Source organism: Entelurus aequoreus, linkage group LG28, assembly GCF_033978785.1.
Source record: "Entelurus aequoreus isolate RoL-2023_Sb linkage group LG28, RoL_Eaeq_v1.1, whole genome shotgun sequence".
Classification (NCBI taxonomy): domain Eukaryota; kingdom Metazoa; phylum Chordata; class Actinopteri; order Syngnathiformes; family Syngnathidae; genus Entelurus; species Entelurus aequoreus.
The window spans coordinates 32,908,594-32,928,593 of NC_084758.1; the positions used below are offsets into that span (position 1 = coordinate 32,908,594).

The window sequence follows — 20,000 nt, forward strand, 5'->3', positions numbered from 1 at the left end:
TCATCCTTTTATTCATTACTTCACTCCTATAGTCATCCTTTTATTCATTACTTCACTCCTATATGCATCCTTTTATTCATTACTTCACTCCTATATTCATCCTTTTATTCATTACTTCACTCCTATATTCATCCTTTTATTCATTACTTCACTCCTATATTCATCCTTTTATTCATTACTTCACTCCTATATTCATCCTTTTATTCATTACTTCACTCCTATATTCATCCTTTTATTCATTACTTCACTCCTATATTCATCCTTTTATTCATTACTTCACTCCTATATGCATCCTTTTATTCATTACTTCACTTCTATATTCATCCTTTTATTCATTACTTCACTCCTATATTCATCCTTTTATTCATTACTTCACTCCTATATTCATCCTTTTATTCATTACTTCACTCCTATATTCATCCTTTTATTCATTACTTCACTCCTATATTCATCCTTTTATTCATTACTTCACTCCTATATTCATCCTTTTATTCATTACTTCACTCCTATATTCATCCTTTTATTCATTACTTCACTCCTATATTCATCCTTTTATTCATTACTTCACTCCTATATACATCCTCCATCCATCCATTTTCTACCTTCGGGGTCGCATCCTTTTATTCATAACTTCACTCCTATATTCATCCTTTCATTTATTATTTCACGCCCCAATTAATCCTCTTATTAATTAATTTAAATCTTAAATTCATTCTTTCATTCATTATTGCACTCCTAAATCCCTCCTTTCATTCATTATTTCACTCCTAAATTCATCCTTTCATTCATTATTTCACTCCTAAGTTCATCCTTTCATTCATTATTTCTCGCCCAAATTAATCCTCTCATTAACTATTTATTTCTTAAATTCATCCCTACAATTATTATTTTACTCCTATATTCATCCTTTCATTCATTATTTCACTCCTATATTCATCCTTTTATTCATTACTTCACTCCTATATTCATCCTTTTATTCATTACTTCACTCCTATATTCATCCTTTTATTCATTACCTCACTCCTATATTCATCATTTTATTCATTAATTCACTCCTATATTCATCCTTTTATTCATTACCTCATTCCTATATTCATCCTTTCATTCATTATTTCACTCCTATATTCATCCTTTTATTCATTATTGCACTCCTAAATTCATCCTTTCATTCATTATTTCACACCCAAATGAATCCTCTCATAAATTATTTAATTCTTAAATTCATTCTGTCATTCATTATTTCACTCTTATATTCATCCTTTCATTCATTATTTCATTCCTATATTCATCCTTTCATTCAATATTTCATTCTTAAATTCCTATTCATCATTTCACTCCTAAATGTGTCCTTTCGCTTCATTATTTCACTCCTAAATCCATCCTTTCATTCCTTATTTTATTCTTAAATTCATCCTTTCATTCATTATTTCACTCCTAAATTCACCCTTTCATTCATTATTTCACTCCTAATTTCAGCCCTTTCATTTAATATTTCATTCTTAAATTCTTACTTTCATTCATTATTTCACTCCTAAATTCATCCATTATTTCACTCTTAAATTCATCCTTTCACTTCATTATTTCACTCCTAAATTCATCCTTTCATTCCTTATTGTATTCTTGAATTCATCCTTTCATTTTTTATTTCACTCCTGAATTCATCTTTTCATTCATTATTTCACTCTTAAATTCATCCTTTCATTCATTATTTCCCGCCCAAATTAATCCTCTCATTAATTATTTAATTCTTAAATGCATTCTTTCATTCATTATTTCACTCCTAAATTCCTCCTTTCATTCATTATTTCACGCCTAAATTAATCCTCTCATTAATTATTTAATTCTTAAATGCATTCTTTCATTCATTATTTCACTCCTAAATTCCTCCTTTCATTAATTATTTCACTCTTAAATTCATCCTTTCATTCATTATTTCACGCCTAAATTAATCCTCTCATTCATTATTTCACTCCTAATTTCAGCCCTTTCATTTAATATTTCATTCTTAAATTCTTACTTTCATTCATTATTTCACTCCTAAATTCATCCATTATTTCACTCTTAAATTCATCCTTTCACTTCATTATTTCACTCCTAAATTCATCCTTTCATTCCTTATTTTATTCTTAAATTCATCCTTTCATTTTTTATTTCACTCCTGAATTCATCTTATCATTCATTATTTCACTCTTAAATTCATCCTTTCATTCATTATTTCACGCCCAAATTAATCCTCTCATTAATTATTTAATTCTTAAATGCATTCTTTCATTCATTATTTCACTCCTAAATTCCTCCTTTCATTCAATATTTAATTCTTAAATTCCTACTTTCATTCATTATTTCATTCTTAAATTCCTACTTTCATTCATTATTTCACTCCTATATTCATCCTTTCATTCATGATGTCACTCCTATATTCATCCTTTCATTTATGATGTCTTTCTTCCACACATCCCATGTTCCCAGTGTTGTCATTGTGCTTCAATTGGCTTTTAAGAACAATCAAACGTCTTCTTTAAAGTTGACTTTTGCAGTGTTCTTCTTTTTCAAATCCAAGACCTTTTCTTTGACCTTTGATCTGTGGCCCTAAAAATGGGGTTAATGTGAGCTGTGAGCCAATTGGATGGCGGGGTCAAAGGTGACGCATTGAACAGATGAAATGTGCTGAGTACGGGTGTGGGGAAAAAACCGATTCAAATTCGAATCGCGATTCTCACGTTGTGCGATTCCGAATCAATTCTCATTATTCAAAAATCTATTTTTTAAATTAATTTTTTTCATTTTATATATTTTTTTATTTTTTTATATTTTTTTTAAATTAATCAATCCAACAAAACAATACACAGCAATACCATAACAATGCAATCCAATTCCAAAAGCAGCAACACTCAGAAGTGCAATAAACAGAGCAATTGAGAGGAGACACAAACACCACACAGAACAAACCAAAAGTAGTGAAACAAAAATGAATATTATCAACAACAGTATCAATATTAGTTACAATTTCAACATAGCAGTGATTAAAAATCCCTCATTGACATTATCATTAGACATTTATAAAAAAAGAACAATAGTGTCACAGTGGCTTACACTTGCATCGCATCTCATAAGCTGGACAACACACTGTGTCCAATATTTTCACAAAGATAAAATAAGTCATAATTTTGGTTCATTTAATAGTTCAAACAAATGTACATTATTGCAATCAGTTGATAAAACATTGTCCTTTACAATTATAAAAGATTTTTACTCAGCAGACTGGGGTAGATCCTGCTGAAATCTATGTATTCCATGAATAGACAATCCTTTTGAATCGGGAAAATATCGTTTTTGAATCGAGAATCGCGTTGAATCGGAAAAAAAAACTATTTTGAATCGAATCGTGACCCCAAGAATCGATATTGAATCGAATCGTGACCCCAAGAATCGATATTGAATCGAACCGTGACCCCAAGAATCGATATTGAATCGAATCGTGACCCCAAAAATCGGTATGGAATCGAATCGTGACCCCAAGAATCGATATTGAATCGAATCGTGACCCCAAGAATCGATATTGAATCGAATAGTGACCCCAAGAATCGATATGGAATCGAATTGTGACCCCAAGAATCGATATGGAATCGAATCGTGACCCCAAGAATCGATATTGAATCGAATTGTGACCCCAAGAATCGATATTGAATCGAATCGTGACCCCAAGAATCGATATTGAATCGAATCGTGACCCCAAGAATCGATATGGAATCGAATCGTGACCCCAAGAATCGATATGGAATCGAATCGTGACCCCAAGAATCGATATTGAATCGAATCGTGACCCCGAGAATCGATATTGAATCGAATCGTGACCCCGAGAATCGACATTGAATCGAATCGTGACCCCAAGAATCGGTATGGAATCGAATCGTGACCCCAAGAATCGATATTGAATCGAATCGTGACCCCAAGAATCGATATTGAATCGAATAGTGACCCCAAGAATCGATATGGAATCGAATCGTGACCCCAAGAATCGATATGGAATCGAATCGTGACCCCAAGAATCGATATTGAATCGAATCGTGACCCCAAGAATCGATATTGAATCGAATCGTGACCCCAAGAATCGATATTGAATCGAATCGTGACCCCAAGAATCGATATTGAATCGAATCGTGACCCCAAGAATCGATATTGAATCGAATCGTGACCCCAAGAATCGATATTGAATCGAACCGTGACCCCAAGAATCGATATTGAATCGAATCGTGACCCCGAGAATCGATATTGAATCGAATCGTGACCCCGAGAATCGATATTGAATCGAATCGTGACCCCAAGAATCGATATTGAATCGAATCGAATCGTGACCCCAATAATCGATATTGAATCGAATCGTGACCCCAAGAATCGATATTGAATCGAATCGTGACCCCAAGAATCGATTTTGAATCGAATCGTGACCCCAAGAATCGATATTGAATCGAATCGTGACCCCTAGAATCGATATTGAATCGAATCGTGACCCCGAGAATCGATATGGAATCGAATCGTGACCCCGAGAATCGATATTGAATCGAATTGTGACCCGAGAATCGATATTGAATCGAATCGTGACCCCGAGAATCGATATTGAATCGAATCGTGACCCCGAGAATCGATATTGAATCGAATCGTGACCCCGAGAATCGATATTGAATCGAATCGTGACCCCGAGAATCGATATTGAATCGAATCGTGACCCCAAGAATCGATATTGAATCGAATCGTGACCCCAAGAATCGATATTGAATCAAATCGTGACCCCAAGAATCGATATTGAATCGAATCGTGACCCCAAGAATCGATATTGAATCGAATCGTGACCCCAAGAATCGATATTGAATCGAATCGTGACCCCAAAAATCGATATGGAATCGAATCGTGACCCCAAGAATCGATATTGAATCGAATCGTGACCCCAAGAATCGATATTGAATCGAATCGTGACCCCAAGAATCGATATTGAATCGAATCGTGACCCCGGGAATCGATATGGAATCGAATCGTGACCCCAAGAATCGATATTGAATTGAATCGTGCCCCCAAGAATCGATATGGAATCGAATCGTGACCCCAAGAATCGATATGGAATCGAATCGTGACCCCGAGAATCGATATTGAATCGAATCGTGACCCCAAGAATCGGTATTGAATCGAATCGTGACCCCGAGAATCGATATCGAATCTAATCGTGACCCCAAGAATCGATATCGAATCGAATCGTGACCCCGAGAATCGATATTGAATCGAATCGTGACCCCAAGAATCGATATGGAATCGAATCGTGACCCCAAGAATCGATATTGAATCGAATCGTGACCCCAAGAATCGATATTGAATCGAATCGTGCCCCCAAGAATCGATATTGAATCGAATCGTGACCCCAAGAATCGATATGGAATCGAATCGTGACCCCGAGAATCGATATTGAATCGAATCGTGACCCCAAGAATCGGTATTGAATCGAATCGTGACCCCAAGAATCGATATTGAATCGATTCGTGGGACACCCAAAGATCCGCAGCCCTAGTGCTGAGTCATGTCAGCAGGCTAATCAATCAGCATTTGGTTGGACAAGATTCAAGATGGCTGCCGTGAGCAGAGGTGGTTTGCTAGCTCTTTCTCTTCCTCTCGTGTCCAGGGCCTGCGTGCTGGTTTTGGTTGCCACAATATTCAACAAGTCTGTGGGATTGAATTGATCTGGGCTAAGAACCGAGGACTTCCGTGGCCAAGCTCCAGCCAGCAAGACAAAGGATACAAACATGTTTGCTGCAACTTTGGCCACATTTGGAAGCGACCACACCCGGGATTTGGACAAGAACACAATGGCCCACAGAAGGTAAAAGGTATGTCTGTGCTTGTGGTGTCCACCGTGTGGTTTGTGACTAACGGACTCAAAAACCGTGATTTCAGCACTAGTTCTAAAGTACATGTGAGTAGAAAGAAGGGATAAGTTAAGTTGAAGTTCAAGTACCAATGATTGTCACACACACACTAGGTTTGGCTAAATTATGACCCATCACCTTTGATCACCTCCTGGGAGGTGAGGGGAGCAGTGGGCAGCAGCGGTGGCCGCGCCCGGGAATCATTTTTGGTGATTTAACCCCCAATTCCAACCCTTGATGCTGAGTGCCAAGTAATGGCTCCCATTTGTATACACTGCAAAAAGTCAGTGTTCAAAAACAAGGGAAAAAAATAGGAGCAGTTTTTTGTCTGTTTTTTCCAAAAAATTATGTAGAGCACAATTTTGAGTTTTGGGGTTCGGTTTTTTTTAGATCGCAGTTTCCACCAGTCCCGATGTGTGTGAGAAGTTTGGTGAGTTTTGAAGTATTTTAAGGGGGTCAAATTAGAGGTAAAAGACGTAAAAAGCAGTGTTTTTAGTACATTTTTGTCTAAAATAGGAAATTGCCAACTTCCTGTTGGTTTTCGCCCGAGAATATGTCATTATGAGTTGTAGGTCTAAAGTAGACCTACATACAGGTTTTTGTTTCATGTCTCTACGACCTTCCTAGTGGGAGTTACAGGCAGTTTTTTTTTTTTTTCTAGGGGGCGCTAGAGCGCAAATTCGATTTTTGGGGTTTGGTTTTTAGACTAACTTGTTCTGGCCCACTTTTTGTATGTGTGTAAAAAATTTGGTGAGTTTTGAAGCATGTTAAAGGGGGCAAAGTAGTGCACAAAGCTGCGGAATAATAATAATAATAAAGAATAATAATAAAACCTTACAATTTCAATAGGGTCCTTTCGTCCCATTGCAAAAGGACTCCCTGTGGAATTCCTTTTGAAAAGGTCCTGTGCGGACCCTAAAAAATACCAAAATGAGGGGTATTTTACTTGAACTAAGCAAAATGATCTGCCAATAGAACAAGAAAATTTGGCTTGTCAACACTTTCCAAGACAAGTCAAATTAAAGCTGCAAGCAGCGTTTGTCGGGTCCGCATTTTGGCAGGTGCTAGTCCTAGGTGTCCCAATACTTTTGTCCAGTGGTAGTCCTGAGTGAGACCTACATAGAGGTTTTTGTTTCGTGTCTCTACGATATTCGTACTGGGAGTTAGAGGAAGTTGTGTCTGTGTTTTTTTCCTAGGTGTCGCGGCACAGTGGTTGTTTTCTTTGAAGGCGCGTAAAATCACAGCAGCGGAGCAGCTTTAGTGCTGCGGGTCTTTGAAGGCTCGTAAAATCTAAACGGTAGCACGAATCAAAATTTTTTCGTCAACTTTTAATCCGAAGGGTTCAATCTCTCTCCTGTGCTAATTTGAAGCCGACACGACAAACGCGCTCAGAGGAGATAATGTTTGAAAAAAGGTGACTGTTTTAACACATTTGTTTTGAAGGGGGAATTGCCAACTTCCTGTTGATTTTTGCTGGGGGTTGTCAGTGTATGAAATATAGGTCTAAGTGAGACCTACATAGAAGTTTTTGTTTCATGTCTCTATGACATTCCTACTGGGAGTTACAGGCAGTTTTGTCTGTGGTTTCTTCCTAGGGGGCGCTAGAGCGCAATTTTGAGTTTTGGGGTTTGCCCGTCCTGATGTGTGTGTCCAATTTGGTGAGTTTTGAAGCATGTTAAGGGGGTCAAATTACAGCTCAAAGAGGCGGCGGTATAATAATAAAACGCTAGAAATTCAATAGGGTCCTCTGTCCCAAAGGGACTCGGTCCCTAATTAGCTAACCTCAATGAACCCCAAAATACCTTTTTAAAATAAGTATATTCTCACTAATAACAAGTGCACTTTTCTTGATAGAAAAAACAAATCTGAGGCCTTTTTTCTCAATATGTTGGAAAATATTCTTAAGTGAAGTAAACGCTAGTGCCATTATCTTGACATAATGATATGCGCTCGGCATTACATTTCTTGAAACCAGCAAACTTACACTAAAAACTCATTTATTGTTCTTAATGGAAAGGCAAAAAGGCAACGCTCAGGCAAATCATATTGTCTAAAAATGCATTTTTCCATCGATAACATGACATCATCGCGACAAGTGCGTGCTCTCTCAGTCAATTAGTGAGCAAGGAATATATGTGTGTGTGTGTTTATATATATATATATATATATATATATATATATATATATATATATATATATATATATATATATATATATATATATATATATATATATATATATATATTTATATTTATTTATTTATTTATTTACAGCCCGGCCCCCGGCCAATTTTTTTTTATTGTAATTTTGAAGAATTTATCTGAATGTGCATGAACTATTTCTGTTTAATTATGAGACACAATTGTGCCAAAGTCATGATTTTTTTATTTAACGCTTAAAATAAGGAATGATTACGTTAAAAAAGTAGTTTTATACTTGTGAGTGTTGATGACACAGCTTTGCAACACTTGATATTCTAGTTTCAAGCATGTTTTACTCAATATAGCTCATCAAATCTCAGCAACAAGCTGTAATATCTTACTGAGATCATTTAGGACCAGAACACTTAAAACAAGTAAAACACTCTAACATCAAATCTGCTTAGTGAGAAGAATTATCTTATCAGACCGAAAATAGGCAAATATCACCCTTATTTGAGATATTTCATTTTACTTAGATTTCAGTTTTTGCAGTGTAGTCTTTGGTATGACTCGACCGGGGTTGGAACTCACGACCTACCCATCTCAGGGCGGACACTCTAACCCAGACCTGGGTAAATTAAGGCCCGGGGCCCACATGGGGCCCGTTAAGCTTTTCAATCTGGCCCGCCGGACATTCCCAAATAATTGTTTTCGATCTTTAAGATGTAAAGTGCAGCTGCCATTATGATGTGCAGTCATGTTTTCTAATGACTGTAAGTCTTCAACTATACCAAGTATGTCAATGGTTGGAATCTGCAATTTTGCATGATATACTAGTTACTATGGTAATCTAATTAGTTACTATGGTCATCTAACTAGTAATTGAGTGTTTCCAGAGCGGCCAGCCTGAAATGTGTGTGTCAGGGACAGACGCGGAAGGAGATTTTTACAACAAAGTTCAGATATATTAGACCAGGGGTCACCAACCTTTTTGAAAGCAAGAGCTACTTCTTGGGTAGTGATTAATGCGAAGGGCTACCAGTTTGATACACACTTAAATAAATTGCCAGAAATAGCCAATTTGCTCAATTTACCTTTAACTCTGTTATTATTAATAATTAATGATATTTACACTTAATTGAACAGTTTAAAAGAGGAGAAAACACGAAAAAAATGACAATTAAATTTTTAAACATAGTTTATCTTCAATTTCGACTCTTTAAAATTCAAAATTCAACCGAAAAAAAGGAGACAAAAACTAGCTAATTCGAATTTTTTTGAAAAAATTAAAGAAAGAATTTATGGAACATCATTAGTAATTTTTCCTGATTAAGATTAATTTTAGAATTTTGATGACATGTTTTAAATAGGTTAAAATCCAATCTGCACTGTGTTAGAATATATAACAATTTGGACCAAGCTATATTTCTAACAAAGACAAATCATTATTTCTTCTAGATTTTCCAGAACAAATTTTTTTAAAGAAATTCAAAAGACTTTGAAATAAGATTTAAATTTGATTCTACAGATTTTCTATATTTGCCAGAATAATTTTTTTGAATTTTAATCATAGTAAGTTTGAAGAAATATTTCACAAATATTCTTCGTCGAAAAAACACAAGCTAAAATGAAGAATTAAATTAAAATGTATTTATTATTCTTTACAATAAACAAAATAAATTTACTTGAACATTGATTTAAATTGTCAGGAAAGAAGAGGAAGGAATTTAAAAGGTAAAAAGGTATATGTGTTTAAAAATCCTAAAATCATTTTTAAGGTTGTATTTTTTCTCTAAAATTGTCTTTCTGAAAGTTATAAGAAGCAAAGTAAAAAAAAAAAAAGAATTTATTTAAACAAGTGAAGACCAAGTCTTTAAAATATTTTCTTGGATTTTCAAATTCTATTTGAGTTTTGTCTCTCTTAGAATTAAAAATGTCGGGCAAAGCGAGACCAGCTTGCTAGTAAATAAATAAAATTTAAAAAATAGAGGCAGCTCACTGGTAAGTGCTGCTATTTGAGCTATTTTTAGAACAGGCCGGCGGGCTACTCATCTGGGGCCGTACTTATTAAGCTTCTTAGGATTACTCCTAAGAAGTCTGCTAAGAGTTGACTTAAGAGTAAATAAATTCTTGGCTGAAAGCTGCACTTAAAAGTTAGTTATCAAGCGTCTTACTCACACTTTCAGCGAAGTGTAGGACTGAATCTTAAGTGTCACACTCAGAGCTGAATTACGACATTACTATGTGCCGTAAACGGAATTTTAGGTGACGTCATTTCTGTGTCCATAGAAATGACCAATCACGGAAGGGAATCCGTTGTCTAAGAATAAAGAAATATCTTGGAAATACTTAAGTGGACAATGGGAGTGTATATTTGGACAATAAACTACAAAATAATACAAAACAAACTAGTCCCCGCCGGCACTCACGCTACCGCTCCCTCTCTTCTGTCGCCCACACACTCACTGACGTCACTCACCTCACGGCCACACACATACGCTACTGTCATAACATTTTCTTTCCAATTCATTAATTAGGCAACTAATTTGAAACTGGTGTGGGTGGCTCTATATATACTAGCCCACTGCAGACACATGCAGAAATCAACAAGGAATCGAAAAGTATTAAATCTGTGACAAAAATAATATCCGCTCTGTCTAAACGATACCGTTTGATCAGCTGCTCGTCATCAAAAAAAAAAAAACATTGTTCCGTTCCCTGAACGTTGGCGCACGTCTCTCTCGCCTCAGTGCCATCCCCTGCTGGCAACTCCTAACCACTTAAGACACCTCTGAAGGTCTCTTAAATATCGTGGAGAGTAGGAGTGATTCTTAGACTTAAGAACGTTGATAAAAAGCTTTTATTCTTAAGTTTGAGAGTAGGACTAAATTTCGCAAATTCTCAGGACTTAAGTGTAAAATGGCACTCTAAGAAGCTTGATAAGTACGGCCCCTGGTCCTTACGGGCTACCTGGTGCCCGCGGGCACCACGTTGGTGACCCCTGTATTAGATTGTAGGTGGGTTTATTTTTGTTTTTCCGCATTCATATTTTGCTGTTTGTTGCATTTTTGTTGCGTTTCGCTTGATTGTAAAATATGTGGATGGAGAGGGTAGGTGACGTTCATACGTTGTCAATTTTCAGTGTTTTATCCTTCATAGTTAATATTGTAAATCCTACATTATTTATTTTTATGTACATTCTGGGTGTCTCATTCAGTAAAGAAAATGTATAATTCCATTCCGTTCTTTAAGGCGGTCTGTCATAACGTTTTTAGCATTCAATCAGACATTATTGTGACATTTTCCATTAGTGTCCGGCCCCCAGACACTTTTTTTTTCTCCAAATTTGGCCCCCCGAGTCAAAATAATTGCCCAAGCCTGCTCTAACCACTAGGCCACTAAATGAAATTCAGGTCAACATTAATCAAATTAAATAGAGCAGGTCAAGGAATTTAAATATCCGGGTGTTACTTTGGACCCTATGCTGAAATTTGATGGCCATATTATAAAAATGACAAAGACCATAAATGAAATATAAACTGTTTCAGGCGTATTGGACCTTGTTTATCTGTTCAAGCTGCACAATGCATGCAATGATTTGATCCCATATGTCTTATTGTGCCATGGTCTGGGGACAGGCCACAAGATGTGTAGTGAAGCCTATGTTGTCGTTATATAAACAAACACTGAAGATGTTTGACCAAAAACCAATGAAGTATCATAATGCCATATTACCCCAAAATATAACATGTTGAGTTTCGATAATTTAATAAATTTCTCATTTTTAAGATATATTTTTATATATATATTTTGAAATGTGTTGTCATGTTATGTGATGTCAGCAGGCTAATCAATAATCATGTGATTAGCAGTACTTGATTAGCATGAGCGTGCAATGTGCTGAGTCATGTTAAGTCATTTCTGCAAGCTCATCAATAATCACGTGATTAGCATGAGCTTGATTAGCATTAGCTTGGAATGCGGCGACTCACAGCTTGTCATGTCTGGGGTCTAATCACTAAGCGGCGGTCATCTTGCACATCAGCCTGACGTCGCCACGATGTTTCCCAGGTGCGAACAGACGTGTGCACGTGCAGCTAGCTAAAGTTTGCCTATGCTAATGCGTCTTGGCGTGCGTGTGCTTATGTAAAACACGCTAGCTAGCCGCGCGGGCCTGCAGCAGCTTGGAGGGCGAGTGCGTTTAACGCGGAGTGACAGTCGTAAAACACAAACGCCTTCTTGTCCTGTGGCGGCGGCGTGCGTGAGCGCGTACGTGCGCGACTGTCAGCAGGGTGCTAATATGTTGATGTCGCCGCGCTCGCCGCCAGCACGACTCTGAAGGCACAATGCAAGTTTGTCAGCGGCTGAAAGGTGAAAAGTCAACTTTGTCCGAACTAAAGTAAATCTTCCTATTTCCTTTGAACATAAAACTCTTAACAATAAACATAATCTAAAAAATCATATCTATATCATTCTTTATTTTATTTGGGGATAAATAACTCATTTTTATTTACATATTCTTTATTTTATTTACACATTATTCTTTTATTTTATTTACATATTATTTATTTTATTTACATATTATTCTTTATGTTATGTACATATTCTGTATTTTATTTGGGGATCAATAACTAATTTTTATTTACAAATTTTTTATTTTATTGACGGATCATTCTTTATTTTATTTACATATTCTTTATTTTATTTACATATTCTTTATTTTATTTGCACATTATTCTTTTATTTTAATTACATATCATTCTTTATTTTATTTACATATCATTATTTATTTAGTTTTTGTATTATTTTTTTTATATATTATTAATTTATTTTATTTACATATTATTGTATATTATTTACATATTATTTTATTGTATTTATATATTATTATTTTACATAGTATTATTTTATTTTATTTACATATGCTTTATTCTATTTACACATTCTTTCTTTTAGTCTATTTTTATATTATTATATTTTGTACATATGAATCTTTTATTTTATTTTCATATCAATATTTATTTTATTTACATATCAGTCTTTATTTTATTTACATATTCTTTATTTTATTTACACAGTATTCTTTTACTTTATTTACATATCATTCTTTATAGTATTTTTGTATTTTATTTTATTTACATATTTTATTTTATGTACATATTAATATTTTATTTTTTTTACATATTCTTTATTTTATTTTTATTATTGTTTTATTTTAGTTACATATTTTATTTCATTTACATATCATTGTTTATTTTGTTTACATATTATTCTTTATCTTATTTACATATCATTCTTTATTTTATTTACATATGATTTTATTTTATTTACATATCATTTTTTAATTTTATATAGACATTATTTTATGTTATTTACATATTATTCTTTATTTTATTTACATATTATTCTATTATATTATTTACATTATTTATTTATTTACATATTGTTCTTTAATTCATTTACATATCATTGTTTACTTTATTTACATAAATATTATTATATTATTTTGTTTACCTATCATTCTTTATTTTATTTACATATCATTCTTTATTTTATTCACATATTTTGTTTTATTTACATATCATTCTTTATTTTATTCACATATTATTTTATTTTATTTAAATATTAATCTATTTTATTTACATATTATTATTTTTATTCTATTTACATATTTTCTTTTATTTACACATTCTTTATTTTATTTACATATTATTGTATTTACATATTCTTTATTTTATTTACATATTCTTTACTTTATTTACATGTTATTGTTTTATTTTTATATTTTATTTTATATCCATATTAATATTTTATTTTATTTACATATCAGTCTTTATTTTATTTACAAATTCTTTTTTTTTTACACATTATTCTTTTATTTTATTTACATATCATTCTTTATTGTATTTACATATCATACTTTATTTTATTTTTTTATTGTATTTTATTTATATATTATTCTTTTATTTTATGTAAATATTTTATTTTATTTACATAGTTATCTTTTATTTCATTTACATATTATTTTATGTTATTTACATATTCTTTACTTTATTTACTGATCATTCTTTTATTTACATATTCTTTGTCTTATTTACATATTATTCTCTATTTGATTTAAATATTCTCTTATTTTATTTTTATATTTTATTTTATTTACATATCAATATTTATTTTATTTACATATCAGTCTCTATTTTATATACATATCATTTTTTATTTTATATACATATTCTGTATTTTATTTTAATTATTTTATTTACATATTTTATTTTATTTACATATTATTTATTTTGTGTACATATCATTCTTTATTTTATTTACATATTCCTTATTTTATTTAAACATGATTTTATTTTATTTACATATGATTTTATTGCAACTCAACGCTAAGAAAACGGAAATGCTGATTATCGGTCCTGCTAGACACCAACATCTATTTAATAATACCACCTTAACATTTGACAACCAAACAATTAAACAAGGAGACTCGGTAAAGAATCTGGGTATTATCTTCGACCCAACTCTCTCGTTTGAGTCACACATTAAGAGTGTTACTAAAACGGCCTTCTTTCATCTCCGTAATATCGCTAAAATTCGTTCCATCTTGTCCACTAGCGACGCTGAGATCATTATTCATGCGTTCGTTACGTCTCGTCTCGATTACTGTAACGTATTATTTTCGGGCCTCCCTATGTCTAGCATTAAAAGATTACAGTTGGTACAAAATGCGGCTGCAAGGCTTTTGACAAAAACAAGAAAGTTTGATCATATTACGCCTATACTGGCTCACCTGCACTGGCTTCCTGTGCACTTAAGATGCGACTTTAAGCTTTTACTACTTACGTATAAAATATTACACGGTTTAGCTCCAGCCTATCTCGCCGATTGTATTGTACCATATGTCCCGACAAGAAATCTGCGTTCAAAGAACTCCGGCTTATTAGTGATTCCCAGAGCCAAAAAAAAGTCTGCGGGCTATAGAGCGTTTTCTATTCGGGCTCCAGTACTCTGGAATGCCCTCCCGGTAACAGTTAGAGATGCTACCTCAGTAGAAGCATTTAAGTCCCATCTTAAAACTCATTTGTATAATCTAGCCTTTAAATAGACCCCCCTTTTTTTAGACCAGTTGATCTGCCGTTTCTTTTCTTCTCTCCTCTTCTCCCCTGTCCCTTGCGAGGGGGAGTTGCATAGGTCCGGTGGCCATGGATGAAGTGCTGGCTGTCCAGAGCCGGGACCCCGGGTGGACCACTAGCCTGTGCATCGGTTGGGGACATCTCTGCGCTGCTGACCCGTCTCCGCTCGGGATGGTTTCCTGTTGGCCCCGCTGTGGACTGGACTCCCGCTGATGTGTTGGATCCACTGTGGACTGGACTTTCACAATGTTATGTCAGACCCACTCGACATCCGTTGCTTTCGGTCTCCCCTAGAGGGGGGGGGGGTTACCCACATATGCGGTCCTCTCCAAGGTTTCTCATAGTCATTCACCGACGTCCCACTGGGGTGAGTTTTTCCTTGCCCGTATGTGGGCTCTGTACCGAGGATGTCGTTGTGGCTTGTACAGCCCTTTGAGACACTTGTGATTTAGGGCTATATAAATAAACATTGATTGATTGTATTTACAGAGCATTGTTTATTTTATTCATACATCATTTTATTTTATTTACATTTTGTTTACATATTATTCTATTATATTATTAACATGTTTTTTTTATTTACATATTTTTATTTTATTTATATATTTTTTCTTTTATTTGTATATTCTTTTTTTATTTAAATAGCATTCTATATTTTATTTACATATTATTCTTTATTTTATTTACATACATATCATTCTTGTATTTACCTATCATTCTTTATTTTATTTACATATGCTTTATTTTATTCACATATTTTTTTTTTTTTAAATTTAAATATTATTCTATTTTTTAAATTTACATATCATTCTTTATTTTATTTAGATATCATTATTTTATTTACATATCATTTTTTATTTTATTTACATATCAATCTTTATTTATTTACATATCATTCTTATTTTGTTTACATATCATTCTTTATTTTATTTACATATTATTTTTCATTTTATTTACATATATTTATTTTATTTACATATTATTCTTTATTTTATTTACATGGTATTCTATTTCATTACTACAAACCCATGAAAATGTGTTTTGAATATGTCAACAATTTAATTGTTTGTATTTTGTAATTAGTTTTATAAATAAATATTAAATTCCTTGATCAGATTATGTTATTAGATTACTTAATTGATTACTTCAACAGAACGACAGATCAGATTACTTTTTAAAATTACTTGACCAGATGTTTTCAATATATTACTTTAACAAAATACTTAATGAATACAGATTACATGATCAGAATACTTGATTTGATTATTTGATTGGATTAATTTATTCATTACTTGAACAGATTAGTTGGATTTGATTACTTTATTAGATGACTACCAGATTACTTGATCAAATTACTTTATATGATTACTTTGTCACATTACTTTATCAATATAGATTACTTCATTAGATAACATTATTAATGTATTTAAATCGATTACTTTATCGGATTACTTAATTAGTTGACTATCAGAATACTTGATCAGATTACTTCATTAGATTACTTCATTTGATACTTTACAAAATTAATACCTTAATACTTTATTACCAGATTACTTTATTAGATGACTTCCAGATTACTTGATCATATTACTTCATTACATGACTACTAGATTACTTGGTGAGATTACTTTATTAGATGACTACTAGATTACTTGATGAGATTACTTTATTAGATGACTACTAGATTACTTTATTAGATGACTACTAGATTACTTGATCAGATTACTGTATTAGATGACTACCAGATTACTTGATCATATTACTTCATTACACGACTACCAGATGACTTGATCATATTACTTTATTACATGACTACTAGATGACTTGATTAGGTTACTTTATTACATGACTACTAGATTACTTGATGAGATTACTTTATTAGACGACGACTAGATTACTTGATGAGATTACTTGATCAGATTACTTTATTAGATGACTACTATATTACTTGATACAATTATTTTATTAGATGACTACCAGATTACTTGATGAGATTACTTTATTTGATGACTACTAGATTACTTGATCAGATTACTGTATTAGATGATTACCAGATTACTTGATGAGATTACTTCATTACATAACTACTAGATGACTTGATGAGATTACTTTATTACATGACTACTAGATTACTTGATGAGATTACTTTATTACACGACTACCAGATTACTTGATCATATTACTTTATTACATAACTACTAGATGACTTGATGAGATTACTTTATTACATGACTACTAGATTACTTGATGAGATTACTTTATTAGACGACGACTAGATTACTTGATCAGATTACTTGATCAGATTACTTTATTATATGACTACTAGATTACTTGATAAAATTATTTTATTAGAAGACTACCAGATTACTTGATGAGTTTACTTTATTAGATGACTACTATATTACTTGATCCGATTACTGTATTAGATGATTACCAGATTACTTGATGAGATTACTTCATTACATGACTACCAGATTACTTGATCATATTACTTTATTACATGACAACTAGATGACTTGATGAGATTACTTCATTACATGACTACTAGATTACTTGATGAGATTACTTTATTAGATGACTACTAGATTACTTGATGAGATTATTTTATTAGATTACTACCAGATTACTTGATCAGATTACTTTATTAGATGACTACTAGATTACTTGATCAGATTACTGTATTAGATGATTACCAGATTACTTGATCATATTACGTTATTACATAACTACTAGATGACTTGATGAGATTACTTTATTACATGACTACTAGATTACTTGATGAGATTACTTTATTACATGACTACTAGATTACTTGATGAGATTACTTTATTACATGACTACTAGATTACTTGATGAGATTACTTGATGAGATTACTTTATTAGACGACGACTAGATTACTTGAAGAGATTACTTGATCAGATGACTTTATTAGATGACTACTAGATTACTTGATAAAATTATTTTATTAGAAGACTACCAGATTACTTGATGAGTTTACTTTATTAGGTGACTACTATATTACTTGATCAGATTACTGTATTAGATGATTACCAGATTACTTGATGAGATTACTTCATTACATGACTACCAGATTACTTGATCATATTACTTTATTACATAACAACTAGATGACTTGATGAGATTACTTCATTACATGACCACTAGATTACTTGATGAGATTACTTTATTAGACGGCGACTAGATTACTTAATGAGATTACTTGATCAGATTACTTTATTAGATGACTACCCGATTACTTGATTAGATGTATTTATTAGATTAGTACCAGATTACGTGGTGAGATTACTTTATTAAATGACTACTAGATTACTTGATGAGATTATTTTATTAGATGACCACCAGATTACTTGATGAGATTACTTTATTAGATGACTACTAGATTACTTGATCAGATTACTGTATTAGATGACTACCAGATTACTTGATGAGATGATTTTATTAGATGACCACCAGATTACTTGATGAGATTACTTTATTAGATGACTACTAGAGTACTTGATCAGATTACTGTATTAGATGACTACCAGATTACTTGATGAGATTATTTTATTAGATGACCACCAGATTACTTGATGAGATTACTTTATTAGATGACTACTAGATTACTTGATCATATTACTTTATTAGATGACTACTAGATTACTTGATCAGATTACTGTATTAGATGACTACCAGATTACTTGATCATATTACTTTATTACATGATTACTAGATGACTTGATGAGATTATTTTATTACATGACTACCAGATTACTTGATCATATTACTTAATTAGATGACTACCAGATTACTTGATCAGATTACTTTTTTAGATGACTACTAGATTCCTTGATCAGATTACTGTATTAGATGACTACCAGATTACTGGATCATATTACTTCATTACATGACTACCAGATTACTGGATCATATTACTTTATTACATGACTACTAGATGATTTGATGAGATTACTTTATTAGACGACGACTAGATTACTTGATGAGATTACTTGATCAGATTACTTTATTAGATGACTACCCGATTACTTGATTAGATGTATTTATTAGATGACTACCCGATTACTTGATTAGATTTATTTATTAGATTAGTACCAGATTACTTGATGATATTACTTTATTAGATGACTACTCGATTACTTGATAAGATTACTTTATTAGATGACTACTAGATGACTTGATGAGATTACTTTATTACATGACTACCAGATTACTTGATCATATTACTTTATTAGATGACTACCAGATTACTTGATCAGATAACTTTATTAAATAACTACTAGGTTACTTGATCATATTACTTCATTACATGACTACCAGGTTACTTGATCATATTACTTCATTACATGACTACCAGATTACTTGATCATATTACCTTATTAGATGACTACCAGATTACTTGATCAGATAACTTTATTGAATGACTACTAGGTTACTTGATCATATTACTTCATTACATGACTACCAGATTACTTGATCATATTACCTTATTAGATGACTACCAGATTACTTGATCAGATAACTTTATTGAATGACTACTAGGTAACTTGATCATATTACTTCATTACATGACTACCAGATTACTTGATCATATTACTTTATTACATGATTACTAGATGACTTGATGAGATTATTTTATTACATGACTACCAGATTACTTGATCATATTACTTAATTAGATGACTACCAGATTACTTGATCAGATTACTTTTTTAGATGACTACTAGATTCCTTGATCAGATTACTGTATTAGATGACTACCAGATTACTGGATCATATTACTTCATTACAT

General features: G+C 32.5%; 1 protein-coding gene across 2 annotated transcripts in view; it reads left to right on the forward strand.

Moving 5' to 3' along the window:
• The first annotated feature begins 5,611 nt into the window (after positions 1-5,611).
• The window catches only part of LOC133644976 (keratin, type II cytoskeletal 7-like), a 38,142-nt gene continuing 23,753 nt past the window's right edge, over positions 5,612-20,000 (forward strand). The window contains exon 1 of one of the 2 annotated variants that reach the window (XM_062039754.1): positions 5,612-5,873. The gene's annotated coding sequence lies outside the window, so the exon portion shown is untranslated. The remainder of the gene's footprint in view (positions 5,874-20,000) is intronic. The other variant, XM_062039755.1, reaches the window with a different exon arrangement.